Source organism: Chiloscyllium punctatum, chromosome 35, assembly GCF_047496795.1.
Source record: "Chiloscyllium punctatum isolate Juve2018m chromosome 35, sChiPun1.3, whole genome shotgun sequence".
Taxonomy (NCBI): Eukaryota; Metazoa; Chordata; class Chondrichthyes; order Orectolobiformes; family Hemiscylliidae; genus Chiloscyllium; species Chiloscyllium punctatum.
This window is the reverse complement of record NC_092773.1, coordinates 61352656-61379859: the sequence shown is the minus strand read 5'-3', so window position 1 is coordinate 61379859 and position 27204 is coordinate 61352656. Positions and strand designations below refer to the sequence as shown.

Sequence of the window (27204 nt, the reverse complement as noted above, 5' to 3'; positions counted from 1 at the left end):
CGTCCCCTCTCTCATCGCGCACCATCCCTCTTTCTTCCTTCCTCCCTCTCTCTCCACCCCTCATCCTCGTCCTTTCACGCTCTCCCGCTCCCTTTCTCTGCTCCATTCTCTCTCTACACGTGTCCCACTCGCTCCCTCCATTCTGTCTCTCCCCACCTCCCTGTCTATCTCTCTCTCCCTACCCTCTTCCCAATTTCTGTCTATCCGTCTCCACTCCATTTCTGCGCCTCTCTCTCGTCCTCCCCCTCCCCAGACCTCTCACATCCCTCAATCTCCCGCTCTCCCCCTTTGTCTCTCTTTACCTCCCCCTCATTCTCTGTCTCTTTGGCCCGACCACTGTCTCTCTTACAACCTCTCCCTCCGTCTGTTTCCTTCCCTTCTTCTCTTTCTCCCTCTCCTACCCCATTTTCCCTGTCTCGGTCCCCACCTCTTAATCTCACTCCCCATATGCCTATCTTTCTCCACCCCTAAGGCTCTCTCCGCACTGCCTCTCTCTCCCACTCTCTCCACTCGCTCATTCACTCCCACGTCCCTCATTCTCTCCCCAACACTTTTTCTCTCTCTGCGCCCTCACGCTCTTTCTCCCACTCTCCAAGACTGCTTCTCTCTTCCACTTTCCCTCCTTTTCTCTTCTGCACCATCCCTCTATCTCTGACGTCTCCCTCTTTCTCACCCCTTCTCTTTTGCCTCTCTCTCTCTCTGTCTCTCTCATTCTCCCCTGTCGTATCCCTCTCTGACTTCTCCCACTCACCTTTTCTCACCTCTTTCTATCGCATTTCCCCCTCTCTGTCCCCAGTCATTTCCCCTTCCTCTTCCACCTCACTCTCTCAACCTCTCTATCTCCCACTCCCACTTTAACTGTCTATCCCCTCCTTTGTCTGTCTCTTTCAGCTTCTATGTCTCATCCTCATCCTCTCTCCCTTTAGCCTCTCTTAAATCCCTCCCCAGCGACTCTCTCTTCCACTTCCTTGTCTCGCTCTCTCTCACTCTCTTCTTCCCCTCCCTCTCACTCGCCCACTTACCTTTCTCTAGGTAAAAACAATGACTGCAGATGCTGGAAAGCAAATACTGGATTAGTGGTGCTGGAAGAGCACAGCACTTCAGGCAGCATTCAACGAGCAGCGAAATCGACGTTTCTGATGAATCACGCATTCCTGATGAAGGGCTTTTGCCCGAAACGTCGATTTCGCTGCTCGTTGGATGCTGCCTGAACTGCTGTGCTCTTCCAGGACCACTAATCCAGTACTTCCCTCTCTCTCTCAACCTCCCTCTCTCCAGCCTCCCTATCCCTCTGTCTGCCCCTTCCCTTTATTTATCCTCTATCTCTTTCTCTGTATTTTCTCCTTCCTCACTCTCATTCTCTGTCCACTTCAATCTGTCTCTACCCCGTCATTCACTCTTTCTCCCATCCTCCCACACTCTCTTTCACTCCCCTTCCCTATTCTTTCTCTCTCCAACCCCTTTCTCTGTCATCTCTCTCTCTCAGCATCCCTACTTCTCTCTCTTCTTACCCTCAGTATCCCTCAGCTCATATCTCTATCTCGCCGACATTCTCTGACTCCGCCTCAGTCTCCCCCTCTCCACTCCTCTCTCTATCTCCTTCCATCTCTATCTCTCCTTCTCCCTGTCTCTCACTCCCCCTTTCCCTCTCTCTTCCAACGCCCTCTCGGTAAACATTTCCCTATCTGTCTCTCTCCCCTCCCTCTCTCTTTTCCGCTCGTTGTCCCCACCTCTCTATTTCGTTCCTCACACCTCCATCTCTCTCTCCACCCCTCCCTCTCTATGCTCTCTCGCGGCATCACTATCTCTCGATATCTCTGTGATTTTTCTCTCTCTCTCTGTTCCATCTCCGTCTTTCTCTCACCATCCGCCCTCTCTTTGTTCCCCGTCTCTCAGCCTCCCTCTCTCCCACTTTCCCTCTCTTTCCCTCTGCACCTTCACTCTCTTTCTGACCATCCCTCTTTCTCACCGCTTCTCTCTCACATCTTCCTCTCTCTCTCCACTGCTGTTTCCCTCTTTCCTTCCTTCCACTCACTCTTTCTCGCCTCTCTCTCTCTCTCGCTCTTCACGTCTCTCTATCCCTAATCACTCTCTCTTTCTCTTCCACCTCACTCTCTTTGTCTATCCACCCTCTCTCTCTTTCTCACACCTCTCCTAGCCTTCCTATCTCTATTTCTCTCAATTTCCCTCTCTCTCCCTCTCTGCACGCCCCTCTCTCTGTAAGTTCCCTCTTTCTCACCCCTATTCGGTCGCCTGTCCCTGCCACTCTCCCTCCGCCGTCTCTCCCTCCCCAACCTCCCACTCATTCTCTCTCGTTCCGCCTGTCTCTCCCAAATCAGTCCACGCTCCGCATCTCTCTCTTCCCTTCCTCTTACTCTCTCTCGGCCCCATTTTGTCGCTCTTCCCTCCTCTCTGTCCCCAATCTCTCCGTCTCCCTCTTCCACCTCACACTCTGTCTCCCACTCGCTCTTTTCCTGTCTCTCCCCTTCCCTCACTCTGTCGTTTTCTATCTGTCTCTCTCACCATCTACCCGCCCTCCCCGCCTCTTTTAACCGCCCCTGTCTCCGACTCTCTCCCCCTTCTTTGTCTCTCTACGCCTCACTCCATCCCCGCACTCTCACTCCCCCACTCCCCCGTTTCTCTCTCAACACCTCTCTCTCGACAGCCTACTTATCCCTTTCTCTCTCCTTCCCCCTCTTCCCTTCTCTTTCGCTCCTCACTGCCTCCTCTCTCACACTCGCTCTCCATAGGTCCCTCTCCTTATCTCTCTGCCAACCTGTCTTTCGCTCTCTCTCGTCCTCCACTTCTCTCTTTCTCCCTCCACATCTAACTCGCTCTGCCCATGCTTTTCTGGGTCTCCCCACTCATTCCTCTCTCCACCCCCTTCCTCTAACCATTCTCTCTCCATGTCTTTCTCCTCTCTCTCTCTCTCTCTCCCCACTTTCTTTCTTAAACATCACTCAGCCCCTCTCGTGCCCTCCTTCTGTCTGTAACCCCGCCCTCTCTCTTGTTCTTACCCCCTCTGTCTGCCAGCCCATGTCATCTCTCTTTTTCGACTTCATTCGCTCTCTATCCACTCCAATTGTCTCTCTTTTGATACCTGTCTTCTCGCTCTGTCATCACGCTTCCCAAAATTTTATTAACACTCAATATCTTTCCCCTTCCTGTCTGTCTCACTCCATACTCCCACTCTTTCTCCACCCGGTCTCAGCCTCGCTATCTCGCTGTCCACGTTTCTCTAATTTTCTCTCTGCACCTTCCATCTCTCTCTCGCCCACTTTCCCTCTGGCCACTCCCTCTCGCTCCCACTCCCCATCTCTTCCACATGTCCTCATCTCTCCTACCCTCCGTATTCTCTTTTTCCACTTCTGCCACTCTGTGTTGCCCCAACACAATATCTCTGTCTCCATTATTCCCTTTCCCTCTCCCTCCTAACTCTCTCTTCTCCCTCCCTTTATCTCGCCTCCTCCCGGTCTCCCATCACCCTCTCACTCTCTGACGCCTCTCTCTATTCTTTTCTGCTCGTCTCCCATTCTGTAAACTCCCCCTCCTCTCTGTACCCGACTACCTCTTTCTGTCTCTCTCGTTCCCCACAGCTCTCTCTTCCTCTCTCACAGTCTGCCTTCTCCCTCCACAGCCGTCCATCTCTCTCTCTCTACTCGTCCTAATTATCTGTGCCCCCTTTCACTCTCTTTCGATTCCCACTCTCACTATCCGAAACTCTCCCTCGCTCGATACACCTCCACCTCTCTCTCTCACGTCTGTTTCCATCTCGCCCCTCAGACTCTCTCTCTTCTCTGCTGCCTCAAGTTCCGAAAAACACAAGTTACGAAAAACGCTCGAAGCGAGACAGACTGCTGTTGGAGAAATGTTGGTTCCTGTGACATGAATGTGTTTGCAGAGGGTGCAGAACTGTTGCCATGTCATTACAGTGAATGCCCCAGGATTTATTTTGGAAAAATAAATCTGATTGAGGGCAACGATCGCTTCGGGAAGGGCAGGCTGAAGTTTGAATTCGTGAAAAGCCTGTTTCATGGATCGTGCAACGAGTCGGCTCACCCGTCTTTGTTGCATAATTGGTCATCCATTAACCGAACAGTTGGTGTTTTGGTACCACCCAGGGTCGGATCTCTCATGCCTCATACTTCATTGGTTTTCTTTCATGCGCAGCTCCGAGTTTTTAATGTGGTCAGGAAAATGTTCCCCAAAACAGGAATCTAATCCGGAACCAGAATGAAATTTCTGTATTGTTTTAATGGCTGATGTAAAGGAATTTGGATTTTCAGAATCTGAAACAAAAATGGAAAATGCTGGGTACAGACTGGGGTTTGCCAGTACTACTGGGAGAAAGCGGAGTTCGAATAACTTCTGCAGAAGTTCTGAAACGTCGAATCGCCCTTTCCCAGCCGAGATCCTGCTCGACCTGTTGAGTATTTTCCTGCAATTTCCGCCTTCCTTTCAGCTGAATATCGATTCCACCTATCGGGGTGGAACACCCAGACCCACTTTGTCCCGACATTTCATCGATTTGAAAGCGGTGGTTTTTGAATTCAAATGAACCAAACAATGATTCAGAACTGCCAAGCTCCCCAGAAACAGAGACTTGGAAATGACTAATTCAACAGTCGGTGTAGATCTGTATGTAGTTGTGGCCGAGTGGTTAAGGCGATGGATTTGAAATTCATTGGGGTATTCTCACGCAGGTTCGAATCCTGTCAACTACGGCGGAGGGCAGCGTTTGCTTTGGACTTTCTCTTTTGGGATTCAGATCACGGCGGAGAGAATCACTTCATTCTGGTCATGAATAGTGCAAATCTCCAGTGCACTCAAAGAATTAAACAGAGGTACACTTGCATTACCAAATTTGTTTAGACTCGTTACTTCTGCTGAATATAAAACACAGAAACGATTTACGCCGTACAGTAATCTGCAAAAATTCGATTGGCCAAGAACTGCACAAAGTAAAAATTAAGAACTTTATTTCTAAAGTAAACGAGTAATTAACTAACAAACCACGACTGACAATGTATTTCTATTACCCATTTTGACTTTCCCTTCAATAATACAATTCAGATAAAACTCCCAATTAAGGTTAACAAAACAGCTCTTCTTTTCTCAAAACCAGGCAGCTGTAGGTTCTTTTCTTCGGATGTCTTCTTTTTCCTTGTTAGGAATTTCTGTGAAACACATCACCGATCGAAAAGGTATTTTTCACAGATATCTTTTTTTCAAGAAGATTGTTACATGCAAGGACGTGGCAGTCCTCCTGTCAACTGTTCCAATGGCCCCCGTATCATACCCCAGAGTATCTGATTGTGTCATTGCTTTTTAAAATTTTAAATAGACACAATTCAAATTTGAATTGAAATTAAAATTTTATTCTCGATAAAATTTAAACTGAGTGGTCAAGTCGAAATGTTTATATCTCCAGGCAATGAACGAATTGATTTGTTCGACCCAGTATTACGTTGTTGTATTCTTGATAACACTTGTTGCAGTGTCTGGTAATTCTGCTGCTTTTAACAGTCTTAACCGTGCACCAATATGTTTAAAACACCTCACCTCTTCAGGAAAAAATGAATCAACATAATGAAGGCATTTTTTCATTTTAATTTTTAAATACTTCACCCTGACATACCGATAAATCTCGTATAATATCGCCTTAACTTTTTCCTATATACACACATAAAACATTAAATAAAGACAAATCTCATCTAAACGCCATAAGTTGAATCTGTAATAACCTGTCTGGGAATACATTCTACAGACACGCAACATATACAATATATAAATTGAAAGTCTCTACCATAATAAGCCAACGAAATAGTATCATATTTTTATATCTAAAACGTTTTAGCGGATTGTGGTCAGTGTACATAACCGTTTCTGAAACATTATTCGGCATATACATTAAATTTGTAAAGCCAGTACCAAAGTCAATAGTTCTTTTTCGATTGTGGAGCATTTTCTCTGGTAGATGTTGATTTTCTTTGAAAAGTTACCAACTAGCAGTTCAATCCCATGCTTATTTTTCCTGTTGAAGTACATCTCCAACACAAACTTCACTACCATCGATGGCGACTTTAAACGTTTTTGAGAAGTTTAGTGAAGGTACAACTGTTTTGGTGGTGAATATCGACTTCAAATGGTCGAATGCCTCCTGGTATGGTACTGTCCACTGAAATGTTGTATTCTTATTCAGCAAATCGTTAACGGTGCCACTAAACGAATATAGTTTGGAACCGACGTCTGGCAGACTCCGCTCAGTCTGAAGATTTGAAGAAACTCTTTCTTCGAAGTTGATCATGGAAATTCCTCTGTAGGCTTCGTCTTTACGTTCCGGGGGTAATCAACCTTCCACGACCGATGTTACATCCCAAGAACGTCACCTCTGCTTTCGTGAATTCTCTTTTATTTATGTTTAGCATCAATTTTGCTTCTCGTGGTCGTTCAAAGAGCTCTGCCAACAGTCTTTTGTGATCATTCCTTGAATTGCTAAAGATCACGACATTGTCCAAATAGACTGCACAGTTTGTCAACCCAGCCACAACTCTGTACATGTGTCTTTGGAGAGTGGTGGGCTTATTCTTCAGTCGGGGAGAAAGTGAGGACTGCAGATGCTGGAGATCAGAGCTGAAAATGTGTTGCTGGAAAAGCAGAGCAGGTCAGGCAGCATCCAAGGAACAGGAGAATCGATGTTTCGAGCATGATTCCTGAAGAAGGGCTTATGCCCGAAACGTCGACTCTCCTGTTCCTTGGATGCTGCCTGACGTGTTGTTCTTCAGTCGAACGTGCATCACCTTAAACGGGTATCGCCTGTATGGAGTTTCAAACGCAGAGATCTGTTCACCAACTTTGATAATAGTATCTGCCCGTGGCTACACATTATGCTCACATTATGGCCCATCTGATCAAGATCCTGCTGTTATCTATAGTATCCTTCTTTGCTGTCCACTCATCCTTCAAGTTTGGTGTCATCTGCAAACTTACTGACTATGCCTCTTATGCTCACATCCAAATCATTTATATAAATGAAGAAAAGTAGAGGACGCAGCACGATCCTTTTGGCACTCCACTGGTTACAGGCCTCCAGTCTGAAATGCAACCCTCCACCACCATCCTCTGCCGTCTACCGTTCAGCCTGTTCTGTATCCAAATGGCTAGTTCTCCCAGTATTCCTTCAGATCTAATCTTGCTAATCAATCTCCCAAGGGAAACCTTCCCGAACGCCTGACTGAAGTCCATATAGATGACATCTACCGCTGTGCCCTCATGCTGTAGTGAAAAATTATCCATTTACAATGAAATTTGAAAGAGAATGTTTTTCTCACATTTAATGTTGTGCTGAGCTTTAAAAACAATACTTTGATGAGTTTTACAGTCAGTTTGTCTCTATATCAGTTTGAGAAACAAACAACTCGACCTTGCGACAGTCAAACTCAGTGTAAGCAGAACTGTTATGATAGAATAGCAACTAGTGTTTTCCCAGTCTTTGCACTTGAGTGTGTGATAAAAAAAAAACAGTATGAGGCAAATATCTGAACAAGACTCAGATAACCCTTACATTGAGGCATCGAGATGAATGGACAGGGGTCAAATCTGCAGAATTGAAATATAGCTCCTTTCTTTGCTCTTGCTAATAGTTGAGTCAATTTAATTTTCACGACAGTGAACTTGGGGACTCGTCCCGGGACCAGGCGTCTGGTTGGGATTCTGAAGATTTTCACGAGGCATAGGTGGCAGTGCCTTGAAGGTGTTTCGTTTCATATCGAGCGCTGAATTGGCCCCTATGCGTGAGAGGGCTGAGAATCGGTCGATCGCCCAAGCAAATCGAATAGAGTTGGGGTCAGAATCGTGGCTTAAATAATCCTACATAGAGACTCATTCTAATAGAATAAATACAGCAGGAACATGCTTCAGTAAACTCTCACGTGGAATTAGAGCAAAACCCAAGGGAAGTGGATTGCCTTTTCTATAGTGTTTCAGAGACAGCACATTTAAGGGTAGTTTTAGATTTGGAGCCACCACTGGCTGAGTTGAACTCACAAAAGGATACTTGGATTTTTGGTTTAGGAAAACCACGGCATTGAGGTGGATGTATCCAATACGAGAGGGGTCCTCCGGATGTAAGTAAGCAAGGCAAAGGGAAATGATAATGCTCCCGCGTGAGAGAGGGAGAGTTGAACACTTTTCCACTTTTCGAGGGTTTTTTGTAACTTTTGTGTTCCCGAGTTTTCTCGTGATTCTGAAACCATAGTCTGTTAATAATGATGGGTGAGGGCGCATTGCGGATGGGCGGGTTGATGTTCTGCAGGAAATGTTGCCACCGATTAGCGTCAGTTTCCATAGGATTGGGACTGAAGATATTTACTGAAAAACGACATTTGTGTAGAATATATCGAGCCTAATCTCAGGTGAACTGTTAATCATTTGACACACAGATGAGAAGAATTTTCTGTCTTTCAGAGGGTAGCAAATCTGCAGAATTCTTTACAATAGAGAGCTGTCAAGGCTGGGTATGATCAAGGCTGAGATGGCGAGCCAATTAGTCACTTGGGGAATAAAGGGAAACGGGGATTAAGAGGAACTTTGCACTTGAGAATTAATCAAGTCAGACATGACCTCATTAAAAGTTGGAGACGACCTGATGGTCCGAATAACTTCCATCTGTTCCAATATCTTGTCTGTCACTTGGAAACTGCGAAAGACCATTGTGAAGAAAGAAATAGCAGGACGTTGAGAAAAGTTGTTTGGAGACAAACTGAGTCAACATCCTTAGTTGAAAGGAAAAACACACTTGACAACTTTGTCAGAGTTCTTTGATAATATTACATGCCGAGTTGATCAATTTTTGGTCGGCATTCCATATGAGACCACATCAAAAGCCATTACACAAGGTAGGAGTTCACGGTTAAAAAAAAAGCCAGGCTTGGCCATTGTTTACTTAATGTAAGTCACAAAATATACATTATTGTGTAATTTTTAAGTTACAAACATATAATTACGCAAGTGCTGGAAAGGACAGTCATAGGACTTCAATGATTTATGTCTGCATTAATGACTTGTACGAATTGGCTGAGTGAAATGTGTCCAGTTTTACTGACGATACATAATAGGTGCGAGGGCATGTTGTAATGATGACAGCGGAATCTGGAAATGGATAGACACATGTTCAGTGGGTGGGCAAAATCCTTGAAGGTATAATTTCATGTCGGGCGTTTGAAGTCATGCATTTGGTCGGAAGCGTCAAACGACTGACTGCAATTAAAATCAAAATAAATTCTAAAAAAGTGGGTTTCGGAGGAGTCTGGGTGCCCTTGTGCATGAAACAAACAAAGGTTAGTGACAGACTGATTTTCTTTCTCTCCTAAAAAGAATGCACTTTCGTAATGCTCACAATGAAAGAGATGATCTCCCAGGGAATGACTGAAACGGAGGAGCCTGAAAATTAATCGAAAACCAAGATATGTCTTGTACAATTCTTGGGACATAGGTGATGTATTGTTTACAGATCTCTAAACCTTATTGAAAATGGCGTTAGGAGAGGGAGAGTCGAAGTTACGGACACCCATGATTAATCGGGGAAAGTGGGTAGTGCAGATGTTGGCGATTAGATTCAAGAATGTGGTGCTGGAAAAGCACTGCGTGTTAGGCAGTCTCTGAGGAGCAGGAAAACCACAATTCATGCAAACGCCTTTCATCAGGAATTTCGTTGGAAGCCTCGAGTGTGGAGAGATAAATGTGAGAAGATGGGGCTGGGCTGAAGGTAGCTGATATACCAAGAGGTGCACGGGGGAGGGTGTAATTTTGACAATTTGGAGGGGAGGGTAATGTACATGGGTGGGAAGGAAATGGGACAAATGCCACAGCTCATAAGGACGGTGCTGAGCTGGAAGTTGTGAACTGGGGTAAGGTGGGGGATGGGAAATGTGGAAACTGGTGAAATACCAATTGACGCCATGGGGTTGGAGGTTCCCGAAGTGAAGATTTGGCGTCAAAATATAGAATAATACAGCGCAGCACAGGCCCTTCGGCTTTCGATGTTGCGCCGACCTGTGAACTAATCTCAGCTCATCCCCCATCCTATCCATCATTATTATTGTGCTTATCCAAGAATTGTTTACATCTCCCTAATGTGGCTGAGCTAACTGCATCGACAGGCAGGGAATTCCACGCGCATACTCCTCTCTAAGCAATGAACCTGTCTCTGACATCTGGCTTAAATCTATAACCGCTCAATTTGTAATTATGACCATCCAAAAAAGCTGACATCATCATCCGAAGAAAAAGACTTCCACTGTCTATCCTATCGAATCCTCTTATCATCTTGTAACTCTGTGTCAAATCCGTTCTTAGCCTTCTTCTTTCCAATGAGAACAGACCCAAGTCTCTCAAATTTTCCTCATAAGAATTTCCCTCCAGAACAGGCAATATCCTGTCAAATCTCGTCTGCAACTTTTCCAATGCTTCCACATCCTTCCTGGAATGGGGCGACAAGCAGTACAAAATATTCCAAGTGGAGCCACGCATGTGTTTTTTTATAGTTGCAGCATGGCATTATGGCTCAGGAACTCAATCCTCGACCAATGAAACCTAACACAACATATGCCTTCTTAACAGAACTATCAACCTGGCTGGAAACTTTCAGGAATCTATGTACATGGACTCCAAGATCTCTCTGTACATCCACATTACCAAGAATCTTTCCATTAACTCAGCCTTCCTGCTGAGGATCCCAAAGTGAATCACCTCAAATGTAGATGCATTGAACTATATTTCCCTCCTCTAAGACCAATTCTGCAGTTTATCCGAGCTGTCCAGCAAGCTGCAACATTATTCCACACTGTCCACTACTCCACCAACTTTAGTGTGATCTGGAAGCTTACTAACCCATCCACTTATGCCTGCGTTTTAGTCATTTATGAAAATGGCAAACAACAGTGGTCCCAAAATCGATCTTTGTGCCACACCATACGTAACCGGACTCCAGTCTGAATATTTTCCATTAGCCACCACTTGCTGCCTTCTAACAAAAAGCCAGTTTCTAATCCAAACTGCGAAATCATCGTCAATCCCATGCCTCCACATTTTCTCCAACAGCCTAACATGTGGAATCTTATCAAAGGTTTTGCAGACGACCATGTACACCACGTCAAGTGTCCTACCCTGATCCACATGTTTGGGCACCTTCTCAAAAAACTCACGAAACCATGTTGACCATCTGAAATGAAATTGTTGCTTGCTGAATGATTGTCAATCCGATCTCTCATAATCCTTTCCATAAATTGTTCATACAACAGACGTAAGGCTTATTGGTCTATGATTACTTGGGTCATCTGTATTACCCTTCTTGACCAAGGGAAGAACTTCTGCTTCTCCAATCTTCGAGTGATATTCGTGTTAAAAATAACGAAATATAGATCAAAGGCAAAGGCTCTGCAATCTCCTCCCTGGCTTCCCAGGAAATCCTTGGATAGATCCCATCCGACCCAGGGGACTTACTTATTTTTACACCTTCTAGAATTGTTAACAGATCCTTCTTGTAAACCTCAGTCGCATCTAGTCTAGGAGCCTGTATCTCAGATTCTCCTCGACAACGTTGATCTAATTCAGTATGAATACTAACGAAAGTTATTCATTTGGCTCCTTCCTATTTCCTCTGACTCCACACACAATTCCTCACTACTCGCCTTGATTGGTCTAAATCTTACTGTCGTCATTCTTTTATTCCCCAGATACACGTAGAAATACTTAGGGTTTTCTAAGATTCTCTCCACAAACATCTTCTCATATCCTCCCTTGGCTCTGCTGGACTCTCTGTTCAGGTCTTTCCTAGCTAACTTGTAACTCTCAATCGCTCTAACTGAGCCTTCAAGTCAAACCCTAACATAAGCCTCCTTCTTTATCTTGACATGAGATTCAATTTCTTTAGTAAACCACGCCTGCTTCACTCGACAACTTCCTTCATGCCTGACAGGTACATACTCATCAAGTACGTGCAATTGTAGTTCCATGAATAAGTTACATATTTCAATTGTGGTCATCCCATCCGTTTTCTTCCACATCCTGTGCATTCTAAATCTTGCCAAATCGCATCATAATTGCCTTTCTGTCAGCCATAAGACTTTCCCTGCTTATGTGAACGTAACCGAATTGTTTTGCGATCACGAAATTGCTCACCTACACCCAAATCTAACCCCTGGCCTATTCATTACCTCGTACCAAATCCAATGTTGCCTGTGACTGTAAGTAAGATGCAGTCTGGCCGCAGGTTTTGGACCTGTGTTGAGGATGAGACAGGAATTCATCAAAGTTGATAGGGACAACTAGTTTTTCAGCTCATCTCCCTCTGTTTCCCTCGCTCGCATGAGATTATTATCATTTGGCGCATTGAATTCACCGATGATATCTTTGGTTACTTCAAATCTTCTGAAAACAGCAATTGAGTAAAATGGTGCACAAGGACCAGGCTCCATTGAGAGAGCCAAGACAGCATACATTGTCTGAGCGCCAGAACCGACGGAACGGTGCTTTCCCTTTCCAAGACAAAAGGTTAGTGCTGAAAGAGTGGTGCTTTTGGAGGGTCAGTGCTGTGGGAGCTGACGCCTTCTGAGCATCGGTGCTGAGGATGCAGATACTCTCTGATGGTTAGGGCTGAAGGACCAGTTACTGTAACAGGATCAATGATGAGGGAGTGGGCACTGTCAGAGGGTTAGTGTTGAGGGAGCAGGTACTGTTGGAGTGTCAGTACTGAGCGAGAGGGAACTGTCACTGGGTCAGTGCTGAGTAAGTACCATCATCGCACTTTCAGTGTGAGGGGTGTGAGTGTTGTCGGAGTGACAATGCTGAGGGATTGTACATGAAATATTTCATGCTCATATTTCCAGAAAGAAAACATCAAATGTCAGCTGGATATGCAAACTGTGTATCAAATCATTCAATGGCAAGTCTGAACATAAATACATTATCTGAAACCTCTCTCATGTTTGAGGACACACGCATCCTGCCGGTCTTTGTCACACATACGCTGCCTGTCTGGTCACATACATCATTCCTTTTTTTGTCTCACGCAACCTCACCATGTTTTTCACCCACATTCTCCCACTCTCCGTCTCACACACCCACCATTCCTTCGTCAAACACACCTCCATTGCATGGAACAAACTCGAAGTCTGCCAGTACTGAAGTAGACTTCAGTTTATCCACTCCCAGGGATATGATTGGGCAAAAATGGTTAGAAGTTGAAGCTATCCACTTTCCACTGGCCCAGCCCCAATCCCAGCTCTTTGTCTGAACTGAGGGCAGATCGCAGCGAGACATGACAGAGAGAGAGTGAGAGTGAGAGAGAGTCATCGAAATTGAAAGCACAGAAGCAGATGCTTCAGTCCAACTTGTCCACACTGACAATATATCATTAATAACACTAATCTCATCTGTCAGCATTTGACATATAACTCTCTCAACCCTTCCTACTCATTTACCATCTTGATGCATTCTAAAATTTGTACTTCTACCAACCTTTACCTCTCCCTCTGGCAACTTATTCTATACTTGCACCACTCTCTATGAATAATGCTGTGTGTGTGGGAAAGGATATTGTAAGGCGTTCAGCTTGCTGAGGCACCTGTGGGTTTACATCGGGGAGAAGCCATTCATTCATTCGTCGTGTTGGAAGTGATTCAAACAATCATCCCACCTGCTGAAACATCTTCGCAGCCGCACAGATGATAAATGTTTTGGTAACACTGAATACATCAGTTAATTTTATCCAATGATGAGTAAACGTATTAGTGAGTGGAGAATATATAACGAGACATGAACTGACAGAGTCAGGAGAGATAGATATGAAATGCTTCAATCCTTCATTAAATCTATACGATGTAAAGATTGATTTCCTTTTCTTCATTCACCATGAATGCCTTTTTTCTTTAACACAGGAGGTTAAATTAGAGACAGGAGTATTTTTTTAACTTTCCAAAGCGGCAAAGTAATGCAGGATACTTAGTTAATTTCCATCTGCTACCGTTAGATTTGGCAGGCTTAATAAATTACATAAAAAATTCCTCAATAACAGTGACCATCAAGTGTACACTGAAGATTATTGGATAGGGCATCGTGGAGATCGGTGTACAGTGAACGTCCTTAGGGATTGGTTAGCGGAGCTCTGCTACTTGCGATTTTTATAAATGAGTTAAATGCGGTAGAAGAGAGGTGAGGTCGTAATTTTGCCGATGACATGAAGGTTGGTGGAATTGTCGATAGTGTATTCGGCTGTTGTGGATTGCAATGGAACATTGCGAGGTTGCAGAACTGGGCTGAGATGTGGCAGATGGAGTTAAACCCGAACAAGTGTGAAGTCGTTCACTTAGGAAGAGCGAATTTCAATGCAGAATCCAGGGTTAAAGGATTCCTGAAAGTGTGGGGAAGCAGAGGAATCTTGGGTGATATTGTCTGCGTTTAGAACAAGTGACAATCCCAATAACCAAGCAAGTTAAAATCTACCGAGGAGCTTCCACTTTTACAAATAACGTTTTGAAACAGTTGTTCAGAGTGACAATCAAAATGAAATAACTCGTTTCTGATGGACTTCAGGAGAACCTTCGAATGTCGTATCCACCCAGGTTATAGTTAAATTCGAGAAAGTTGAGATGATTTTAACAAGTTGATTTGCTTCTTTGGAGATATTTCGATTGCTCACCAATAAATTGTGTTTTGGGAAGTTACATTTGATAATCTCTTCACGACCAATCAGAGCAGGCCCACGGAGACAGACGTTGTGGCAAACATTCAGTGTAATAACTGCACTTGGAATTTCGTACATCCCACGATGTTTAGCTTTCAGTAAAGGTGCTGTTATGATGTGTTATATGTGAAATAAACAACGTGTGAATTCACTGTGAATCTGCACTGGAGTGGGTCCTAAATACATGTTACTCTTTGAGGAACAGCCGGACATGTAATGATTTATGTGTCCCGGAGAATTGGGCTGCATTTTGACATCATCGATACAGTGACACTCTCTCCCGTAGAGAACTATATTTAACCAGTCAGGAGAGAATTCATTCTCACAGGGAATGGGCAGGAATGCAGCGAGCATCATCAGGAACAGTCTGCACACTTTGATTGGGATGATTAAAACTGTACACAATTCGGACACAAGTGAATAAAAAGGGTGGAAAATTTGACACAAATGTTTGATCTGTTGCTTGAAACTCATGCATCTATGTCGGATTATTTTATAAATTCGCGGCACTCCTCAGGAGAAGGACGGTCGATTCGATCTGACCACAGCAGTTGAAGATGGGGATTCTTCAACTCAACTGATCTTAAGTTACTAAAGGTGTTCTTTTCTCTTTCTTGCACAGTGAAGTCTTGTAGGAATCAAAAGTAATGTGATGATTCTTTGGTACGTGGGAAAGTGGACCAAATTTCTGCTAATGCACAGTTGATCGGTCATCACCCTGACAATGAAGGTACAGAATCGAGAAAACAGTGACACATTGAAAATGTCAGAATTAAAACAATGTATGAAAAGCAGCATCTGCAATCAAGAACAAGGTCAGATCTCTTGCCTGAGATTTGTCGGCGGCCAGAGCGTGCAATACACAAATAGAATGAAGCTGACACTCAAAATACAGCTTCAATTACGTAGGAAAAAGGGTGAAGTGCAGATCCTGGAGATTAGTCAGGAGTGTGTTGCTCGATAAGGATAGCAGTTCAGGCATCTTCGTAGGAGCAGGAAATCGACATTTCAGCAACAGCCCTTCATTCGGGTTGAGGGTTTGAGCCTCGGGGTTGGAGAGATTAACTGGCAGGTGCGTGGGGCTTGGGAAAAGGCAGCTGAGAGTGAAAAAGGTGGATTGAAGTGGGGGAATGGTGAATGTTCAAAAGGAAGAGTGGGCGGATAAGTGGGAAGCAGGTATGACAAGCCATGAGCGCCGTGCTGAGATGAAAGTATGGAACTGGGATTAGGTTGGGGGAGGGGACATGGGGAAACTGGTGAAATCCACATTGATGCCATGGGGGCTGGTGGTTCCCGTGGCTGAAGATGAGGTGTGATTTCTACAAAGTCGGCTGGGAAGGGAGTGGCGATGGAGGAGGCCCAGGACCGGCATGTCCTCGGTGGAGTGGGAGGGTAATTGAAATTTTTGGCAATGAGGCGGACGGTGCAGGTGTCCTGCAGGTGTTCACTGAAGCGCTCATCGAGTCCACATCCTGTCTTCTAAATGTAGAGGAGATTACATCGGGAGGAATGGATACAGTAACTGACATGTATTGAAATGGAGATAAACGTCTGATGGATTTGGAAGGTTGCTTTGTGGCTGTGGACCCTGCTTGGTGGGATGCGTGGCCCAGTTTTTGCAATTCCTGCGGTGGCAAAGGAAGCGGCCAGGAGGGATGGGTGGATTGGTGTGGGAGTGGTCCTGACGAGAGAGTAGCGGAAGGAATGGACTTCCTTTCAAACGATTAAGAGTGAGGAGACTAATATATCTCTGGTGTTGGGTTCTGTTTGTAGGTGGCAGAAATTGTGAAGGCTGTACGTTGACTGCAAATGGTAGCTGGGGTGGAGGGTGATAACCAGAGAGGCTATCCCCGTTTTGGGGTTGGAGGTGTGTCTTTCGAGTGTGAAGATGCAAGAAATGGATGAGATGCAGGGGAGGGCTTCATCAACCACGTGGGAGGGGAAATTGCGGTCTTTGGAAAATCGGCCATCTGGTTTGATCTGTGCTGAACTAGTCGTACAGTCATAGAGATGTCCAGCAAGGAAACTAGCCCTTCGGTCCAAGCCGTCGATGCCGACCAGATATCCCAACCCAATCAAGTCCCACCTGTCAGCACCCAGCCCATATCTCTCCTCAGGCTTCCTGTTCATATTATCTTCCAGCCTCGACCACTTGCTCTGGCAGGTCATTCCATACACGTTCAACCATCTGCGTGAAACAGTTGTCTCTTTGTTCTCTCTAATATCATTCACCTCTCACCCGAAAACTATGACCTCTAATTGTGGACTCACACACACCCGGGAAAATATTTTGGCTATTTTTCCTATCCATGGCCCTCATCACTTTTGTAAAACTCCATAAGGTCACCCCCCAGCCTCCAACGCTCGATGTAAAACATCCCCAGCCTTTTCAGCCTCTCCCGAAAGCTCAAATCGTCCAACGCTGGCAACATTCTTGTAAATATTTTCTGGACCCTGTCAAGTTTCATAACATCTTTCCGATACGTAGGAGACCAGAATTGCATGCAATATTCCGAAAGCGGCCTAAACAAGGTTCTGGACAGCCAGTAAATGGACGCTATATTGTGACCAATAAATCAAAGCATGCCAAACGCCTTCTTCACTATCCAATCTACCAGCGACTCCACTTGCAATGAGCTATGAACCTGCACTCCATGGTCTCTTTGTTCAGCAACACTCCCTATGACCTGACTGTTAAGTGGAAAAGTCCTGCTGAGCTTTGCTTTCCCAAAAAGCAGCACCGCGCATTTCTCAGAATTAATATCCGCCTGCCACTTGTCAGCCCATTGTCCCATCTGATCAAGATCCTGTTGTAATCTATGGTGACCTACTTTGCTGTCCACTACACCTCCAATTTTGGTGTCATCGGCAAACTTATTGACGATGCCTCTTATGCTCACATCCAAATCATTTATGTAACCGACGAAAAGGAGAGAGCCCAGCACTGATCCTTTTGGCACTCCACTGGTCACAGGCCTCCAGTCAGAATAGCAACACTACACCAACACTCTCTGCCTTCTACCGTTCAGACAGTTTTGTATCCAAATGCCTGGTTCTCCCAGCATTCCTTCAGATCTAACCTTGCTAATCAGTCTCCCATGGGAAACCTTGTCGAACGCCTGACTGAAGTCCATATCGATGACATCTAACGCTGTGTCCTCATGAATCCTCTTAGTTACTGTAAGGGAAAATTATCCATTTACTGTGAAATTTGAAAGAGATTGCTTTTCTAACATTTAATGCTGTGCTTAGCTTTGTAAACAATACTTTGGTGACGTTTGCAGCCAGCTTGTCTCTGGTTCAGTTTTATAAACATTCAACTCCACCTTGCAACAGTCGGACACAGTGAAAGCATAAGAACTGTTATGTCCAAGACCAGGGGTTGAGAGAATAACAACTTGAGTTTTCCCAGTCTTTGCCCTTGAGAGTGTGATAAGTATCAGTGTAAGGCAAGTATCTGAACAATGCTCAGATAACACTTACATTGAGGCGTCGAGGTGAATGTACTGGGTTCAATTCTGCAGAATTTAAATAAAGTTCCTTTCTTTGCCCTTGCTAATAGTTGAGTCAAGTCAATTTAATTTACACGACAGTAAACCTGGGGGCTCATCCCGCTACCAGGCGACTGTTTCTCTTCATATCGAGCACACAATTGGCCCTTATGCGTGAGAGGACAGAGAATGTGTCGATCGCCCAAGCGCCGGCGTTCGAATTGAAGAGAGGTGGGGTAAGAGTTGTGGCTTAACTAATCCTACATGGAGAATCATTCTAAGAAATAAATACAACAGGAACAGGGTTCAGTGAACTCTCGCGGTGTACTAGAGCAAAACCCAAGGAAAGGGGATAACCGTCTCTAGAGTGTTTATGAGACAGCACTTTTAAGGATGGTTATAGACTTGGAGCCAAAGGCGTACTGGAAACGTGGTGACTTGGTTTCGAAAACCAAGGCATTGAGGCGGACTTGTCCGATGCGAGAGGGGACTTCCGGAGGTAAGAACGCAAGTCAAAGGGAAAAGATATGTCGTCACTCCCCAGATAAAAGAAAAAGACAGATGCGTGACAGTTAGGGGACAGAACAGGAATCGGCAGGCAGTGCCGGGATCCCCGGTAGCCATTCCCCTCCACAATAAGTATACCGTTTTGGATACTGTTGGGGTGGATAACTTACGAGGGGAAAGCAGGGGACACTTGCTGCTCAGAAGGGAAGGGGAAAAGGAGCAGAGCAGTAGTCATTGGTGATCTGTAGTTCGGGGGACAGATAGGAGTATCTGTGGGGACGAGAGAGACTCACGGTTGGTGTGTTGCCTCCCGGGTGGCAGGGTCCGTGATGTCTCTAACCATGTTTTTGGGATCCTAAAAGGGGGGAGGGAGAGCAGAGACAAGTCGTAGTTCACATTGGCACCAACGACATAGGTCGGAAGAGAGATGGGGACTTGAAGTAGAAATTCAGCGAGCAAGGATGGAAGCTTAGAACGTGGACAAAGAGAGTTGTTTTCTCTGGTTTGCTGCCCGTGCCATGTGCTAGTGAGGTGAGGAATAGGGAGAGAAAGGAGTTGAACACGTGTCTACAGGGATAGTGCAGGAGGGAGGGTTTCTGGTTTTGGATAATTTGATCTCTTTCTGGGGTAGGTGGGACCTCTACAAGCAGGTTGGTCTTCATCGAAACCAGAGGTGCACCAATATCCTGGGTGGGAAATTCGCAAAAGATATTCAGGTGGATTTAAACTAATACAGTAGGGGGATGAGAAACCAAATAGTCGGACAGGTCCAAAACAGGATGAGAGTAGGGAGTTTCAAAATTAAAGATCTGACACTGGCAATCGAGAAACTGGTTTGATGTGTGTTTACTTCAACGCGAGGATCATCCGAAATAAAGTGGATGAACTGGCAGCGTTGCTTGGTACCTGGAACTTCGATGTTGTTTTCATTATGGAGACATGGATAGAGCAGGGACAGGAATGGTTGTTGCAGGTTCCGGGATTCAGATGTTTCTGTAAGAACAGAAAAGATGGTAAAACAGAGGAAGGTGTGACTTTTTGATCAGGGACAATATTACAGTTGTAGAAAAGATGTTTGGGGACTCGTAACCTGAGGTGATATGGGCTGAGGTTAGAAACAGGAAAGGAGAAGTCACCATGCTGGTAGTTTTCTATAGGCCTCCAAGTAGTCCCAGAGATGTAGACGAAAGAATAGCAAAGATGATTCTCGATAGGAGTGAGAGAGGCAGGGTAGTTCTCATGGGGGACTTCAACTATCCAAATATTGACTGGGATCACAGCAGTGCGAGTACTATAGCTGGGTCATTTCTTTGTCCAGTGTGTGCAGGAGGGCTTCCTAACATAGTATGTAGACAGGCGTACAAGGGTCGAAGACATTTTAGATTTAGTACTGGGCAACGAGGTGTTAGATTTGGAAGTAAGTGAGCACTTTGGAGACAGCCATCACAATTCTGTCAGGTTTACTTTCGTGATGAAAAGGGATAGGTGTACTCCACTGAGCAAGAGTTACAGCTGGGGGAAGGGAAATTACAATGCAATTAGGAAAGATTTCGGAAGCATAGAATGGGAAGGAAACTGCATGGGATCAGCACATTAAAAATGTGGAGCTTATTAAGGAAAAGCTCCTGTGTGTCCGAGGTAAGTTTGCACCTGGCAGGCAGAGAGGAAGATACAGAACACATGAGCCGTGGTTTACTAAGGATGTGGAATATTTGGTCAAGAAGAAGAAGAAGGCTTATGCTAGGACAAAATGTGAAAACTCAGTTAGGACGCTTGAGGGTTATAAGGAAGCCAGGAAAGACCTAAAATAGAGAGCTCAACAGAGCCAGGAGTAGATATGAGAAGTAATTGGCGGATAAGGGTCACGGTTAACCCTAAGGCTTTCCATAGGTATGTCAGGAATAAAAGAATGACGAGAGTTAAATTCGGGCCAATCAAGCATAATAGTGGGAAGTTGTGTGTGGAGTCAGAGGAGATAGGGGAAGCACTAAAAAAAATTTTTCGACAGTGTTCACAATAGAAAATGAAAATGTTGGCCAGGAAGATACAGAGATATTTGCATCTAGTCTAGATGAGATTGAGGTTCACAAGGAAGAGGTATTAGAAATAATTCAGAGTGTGAAAATAAACAAGTCCCCGGGCTGGATGGTATCTATCCTAGGATCCTCTGGGGAGCAGGGGAAGAGATTTCCGAGCATTTGGCATTGATCTTCAAAATATCATTGTCTACAGGAACAGTCCCTGAGGACTGGAGGAAAGCAAATGTGGTTCCCTTGTTCAAAAAGGGTAATTGAGACGACCCTGGTAATTACAGACCAGTGAGTCTCACTTCAGTTGTTCGTTAAGTGTTGGAAAAGCTTATAAGAGATAGGATTTACAACCATCTAGAAAAGAATAATCTGATCAGGGACAGTCATCACGGCTTTGTGAAGTGTAGGTCGTGCCCGGCGAATCTTACTGAGTTTTTTTGACAAAGTGACCAAACAGGTAGATGAGAGTAAACCGGTTTATGTGGTGTGTATGGATTTCAGCAAGGCGTTCGATAGTGTGCCCCACAGTAGGATATTATACAAAATGCAGAGGAATGCGATTGTGGGAGACATAGTAGTCTGGATCAGTAATTGGCTTGCTGAAAGAAAACAGAGGGTTGTCGTTGATGGAACATGTTCATCTTGGTGTCCAGTTACTAGCGGCGTACCACAAGGGTCGGTGTTGGGTCCACTGCATTCGTCATTTTTATAAATGACCTGTATGAGGGCTTAGAAGGGTGGGTTAGTAAGTTTGCGGACGAGGCTAAGGTCGGTGTTGTTGTGGATAGTGACGAAGGATGTCGTAGGTTGCAGAGCGACATAGATAGGATGCAGAGCTGGGCTGAGAGGAAGCAAATGGAGTTTAATGTAGACAGGCGTGAGGTGATACACTTTGGATGGAGTATTGAGAATGCATAGTACTGGACTAATGGTAGGATTCTTGGGAGTGCAGATGAGCAGAGAGATCTCGTTATCCATGTGCACAGATCCCTGCAATTTGGCACCCAGATTGACAGGGTTGTTAAGAAGGCATACCGTGTTTTGGCCGTAATTAATAGAGGGATTGAGTTCCGCAATCAGGAGGTTATGCTGCATCTGTACAAAGCTCTGGTCCGGCCTATACTTAGAGTATTGTGTACAGATCTGGTCACCGCATTATACGAAGGATGTAGAAGCCTTGAAAGGGTGCAGAGTAGATTTACTAGGATATTGCCTGGTATGGAAGGAATGTCTTACGAGGAAAGGCTGCGGGCCTTGAGGCTGTTCTAGTTCGAAAGAAGAAAGTTGAGAGGTGTCTTAATAGAGACATCAGAGGTTTAGATAGGGTGGACAGGGAGAGCCTTCCTCCAAGTATGGGAACGTCAAACACGAGGGGACGTAACTTTAAAGTGAGGGAAGAAAGGTTTAAGACAGATGTCAGAGGTAGGTTCTTTACTCAGAGAGTAGTAAGGGTATGGAATGCTTTGCCTGCAACTGTAGTAGATTCGCCAAGTTGAAGTGCAATTAAGTCGACATTGTAAAGGCATATCGACGTCTGTGGAATAGTGTAACGGGGATGGCCTTCAGATTAGTATGACAGGGCAGCGCAACATCGAGGGAGGAAGGGCCTGTACTGCGCTGTGATTTTCTATGCTCTATGTTCTATAACAGGACCGCATGAGAGAGAGAGAGCTGAACACTTTGGCAGTTACAATAAAAATGGATTCCAGCAAGAGCAAACAAAAGGAGACTTCACACAGTACTTGAAATGGCGAACCAAAAATACAATTCATGCTAAATTATTACGGCCCAGAGTCTGTAAAGCCGTTAGAATTGTGGATCAAGGAGTGTCGTTTACCAGAGGGAGGAAGTTTTAGTAGAAGACAGCTAGAAGTATTGAGATTGATGTTGGCGAGAGAGAAGGAGAAAATGAAGGGAAAAATAGAATCTGTCACTTGGAGTGCTTATAATATGTGTAAGGCTGAGGCTGACATTAGAGAAAGGAAACATCAACTAAGTGACAGATCATATACATGTACAAAAACCAGCACACATGCAGACGCGCGCGCAAAACACACTAACGATGCTGTCCAGTGTCTTAAGAATTTTTCTGATTCCGTCCTTGATGACTGCGCTCCGAGACCAACAGCCCCCCTACGAGATATACCTGGCGAACGTTCCACGTCAACAGCTGCCACCTCAGGGTCTGCTGCATCAACTATCGCACACCGTACCCACAACCAATTGAAGCAAGAAGCCCAAAAGAAGGAGGTGATCACTAACAGGGCCGATTCGCGAACACCTCCGACGGATCATGAATCAGAGAGTGAGGGTACTGGCGTATAACCATTCAACGAGGTAGTTCGGTTTCAGCCACTATGGTTGAAGTTGCAGGTCAAGAAGGGTATCCAGTATTGGTCCACCATGAAGGATCTGGAAATGCCTATGGTTATTTGTCTGACTCATGCGAGGTTGGAGGTAATCAGTTCGCCAAAGAAGTGACAAAATTCTGTCCTGAGTTTCATCCCACGTCACATGAGATGAGACGGCTCCTGGGATGAAAACTAAGTACCGAGGTCACGAAAATCACGTATAACTGGCCAGCTGCAAATGTGCATGCCAGTGTAGCCATCTCGCAAGCGGAGCAGAACAGAGACTTTAATGCTTTCGTTGTAGCACTGGCAACCACCTACAGGGAGGCATTCCCAGTGCGAATGGACATGACCAAAATAGCAATGCGTCAACAACGGAAAGGTGAGACAGTGCCCAGTAACTTACGCACCTCACTGAAGTCCATAACGCACATAGTGGACTGAGACCACCCGACGACGTAATGGTGACAGAAATCACGCCGTCTGAGGCCCACTTGAGGAACAGCTTCATCAATGGAATGAAGGACAAAAGAACGAATAAATGTAAAAAAAAAACCACATGTCCTACCTGGGAAACGGGAAAGCTGAATTTGATAGAACAACATGCGATACACGCTGAACAATTGCTTATCCAAGACAAGGATAAGCGGAAACTAAAGATGGAACAGCAATCACATAAATCCCAGCTTACTATGATGCAAATTTTCACCCAGCCGTTGGACGGAGGTACTGCAGGAAGAGAGAGAGGCAGAGGTGGAGGTCGCTGAAGATGAAGTGGAAGAGGTCGTGGAAGAGGTGTGGGCAGAGGTAGATTTGGCGGGTCCTTTGTTTGCAGAGCAATGGATCACTGGGCGAGACAATGCCCACAGAGAAAGCTTCAATCGGCCCTGGAGGCTGGACAGCAGGGTGACTGCCAGGGAAAGGCTGAGGTGAAGTTGAGCAGCCCACAAGGTACAGGTAAGCCCCTTTCCCTTATGCTAAGCAATGAGGACTCGCTTATACTAATCTCTTCCCTAATCTGACAGGCACTGAGACATGTCCAACCTCTATGTTGAGCGCTGAGATTTTTAAAAGTGGACGGTCTGTTCATAATCACAATAATATATCTAAGTCGATGTGTACCTCTATGTTATATATGGAATGGAAATCAGTGACCTTTTTGGTAGACACAGCGGCAACTTACTTAAATTAAGCCAGTTTATAAAATATACGTAAATAAAGATGAGAGAAAGTTTCCTGAACAGAATGGGTGCATCAGGAATCCAGGTGCGGGAGAGATTTTCCGCACCCCTACTGTGCAAAACTAGTAATGGGGAAACATTCCAATTCTCCTTCTTGTTTTCAGAATTTTGACCTTTAAATCTACTGGGTCAGGATCTCACAGGGAGACAGGGGTTGGACTTTCGCTGTACTCCGACGAGCTTGCAGGTAATGCAACGGGAATATTTACCAGTACAGGCTGGAAATTATGACCCACGAACCCTGATGTATACATATGAGTGGCGAATAAGCCGGGGTGGGGTGATACATTCAGTGAGCGATTCACTCACACTGGAAGCAAGCAACAATGTTAATCCTATGAACGCCGATTTTCTTGCTGGACGTACGCTGCTCTGCACAGCACACATATAACGTGACGGCAAAGACGAACTATATGAGAAGGATTGGTTCAGGAGTATGGTAAAACAAGATCAGTTGTTGTTGTGCGATTTTTCTTGGATTGGTCACGGATGTGCAGCCAGTGTGAACTTATCTAAGGTATCTGTAACAACAAGCAGAGCTTATATTTTTGATGTGGAAGTCTCCCCTCCTCATATGTCACTTGCGAAGGCGTCTGGTGACAGGTGGCAGAATTTGGGACCATGGGTAATACAGGCACAAAGAACGAAAGGTTGAGTCTTCAGGGACGATGTGGGTGTCTGGTTCAATGTAGAGGTGCGGACATGTAAGAACAAACAAAATTGGCTAACCCAGGCAGTTAGGACAGTCCTGGTAACGCCCACTAACCCTGAAAAGCCTCGGGGGATAGCCTGGCGTTACTCTAAGATAGAAGTCTCAGACCCAAGATTAAAAATGGTGCCGACTGAGCGGAATACCCACTAAAACCCGAAGCCAGTGATGTAATTACTCCATTCTTTGAATCCCTCCTAAAGGCTACAGTGATTATCCACTCTGAAAACTCACCCGTGAGAACCCCCATTTTTCCAGTCAAAAAGGCATACATTCCCATTGAACCGGAGACTGGAGGCTTGTTCAAGACCTGCAGGCAGTCAATAGCGCTGTTGTCCCGCACGCCCGAAATGTTCCCAAACCCTAGATTGTGTTGGCTCAAATTCCACCGGACCATAAACTGTTCTCTGTTGTGGGTTTAGCAAATGCCTGCTTTCGTGTACCTGTGCACCCAGATAGTCAATTCTGGTTCGCTTTTTCATTAAAATGGAAGTCATATACCTTGACACAACTTTGTCAAGGTTACTCTGAGTCCCCCACCTTATATAATGAGACTCTACGCAGGAGTCTGGAGACTCTTGCTGTAACTCCGGCGTCAGTGCTTTTGCAGTATGTAGATGATTGCTTGACAGCGGCACCATCAAAGGAACAATATGAGAACGATACCCTTGCGTTGATCTGCCATATAGCAAGGGAAATGCACAAAACCAGTTTCGCTAAGCTACAATTTGTGCAACAACAGGTGAAGTTCTTAGGTCAATTAATATTTGAACAAGGCAACGCAGAGTTCAAGCAATCCAGAAAATTTCAATGCCTAACACTAAGAAACAGTTACTAACCGGTTTGGGCATGTGCTCCTACTGTAGAACGTTTATCCCACATTGCGCAAACCTTGAGGTGCCCGTAAGTGACATAGCCCATGGCCAATGATTGCAGAACCAGAGTCCGTTGCTCTGGACGCCAGAGGCCGAGAGTGCCTTTGTTGAATTAAAAAGGGCGCTCAAAACTACACCTATGCTGAGAATTCCGAATTCAAACAAGCCTTTTGTACGAATGGTGGATAGGACGTGTGGCTGCATGACATCTGTGCTGTTGCAGAATCATGGGGGAAAGTTGAGGCCGGTAGCTTATTTTTCAGTTAAACTAGACCCCGTAGCGGCAAGATTGCCGAAATGCCTGCGCGCCGTGGCTGCAGCTGAGAAAGCTGTTGTCACGTCCAGGGATATAGCTGGCTACGATGAATTAACCCTTCTGGTCCCATATGCATTATCCTTGCTGCTTTCTGAACAAAGGGCCGCACACATGGCAGCAGCACGTTAGCTCAGATACACCCCTGTGCTTTTGGAGATGCCTAATATTAAAATAAAGTGATGTAACGTCCTTAACCCTGCAAGTGATGTAACGTCCTTAACCCTCCCCACAGAAGGAGACGGGGACCCACATGATTGTGTCGCTGTAACTAATGAAATTTGCAGCCACAGACTAGATTTGTAGAATTTACCACTTCAGAATCCAGATATGGAGGTTTTTGCGGACGAGTCAGCATTCAGGACCAAGGAGGCGGCCCAGAAAAGTGTTGGGTATGACCGATGATATAGTGAAAGCGGGATTACTCCCTTCTCATCTGTCAGCGCAAGCAGTGGAGCCGATTGCTTTGGCTGAGGCCTAACAATTGGCTGCGGGAAAGACAGTGAATATTTACACCGATAGCAGATATACATTCGGGGTTGTACATGATTTTAGAACGCTGTGAAAAAACAGGGGCTACTTGACCTCCACTGCAAAGCCCATCACACACTGTGGTCTGATATCTGACCTCCTGGAGGCATTCCTATTACCTAAATCAATCATGAAAAAATATTTTATTTCTCAAGACAATGCAAGGGCAGACTCAGCAGCAAAAACAGCAACCCACCAACCAATAAGTTAGCAGATTGCCATGTGTATGAAAGAAAAAATTGCACCACAACTGCATATATATGGGAGTTACAGTTACAGGCCACACAGGAAGAAAAACGTGAGTGGACGAAAACAGGATGCAGTGTCTGGGAATGTGGATGGTGTAGCCCCAATAGTAAACCCTGTCTATCACCATCGTTATTTCCATTCTGTGCCAAGCTGAAACACGGTGA

The 27204-nt window shown here is 45.2% G+C and overlaps 1 non-coding gene across 1 annotated transcript; it reads left to right on the top strand.

Annotated features, from left to right (window-relative positions):
* Positions 1–4642: 4642 nt before the first annotated feature.
* Positions 4643–4724, top strand: trnas-uga (transfer RNA serine (anticodon UGA)). The gene has a single exon. It is a non-coding gene; the product is annotated as a tRNA-Ser (tRNA).
* Positions 4725–27204: the final 22480 nt, after the last annotated feature.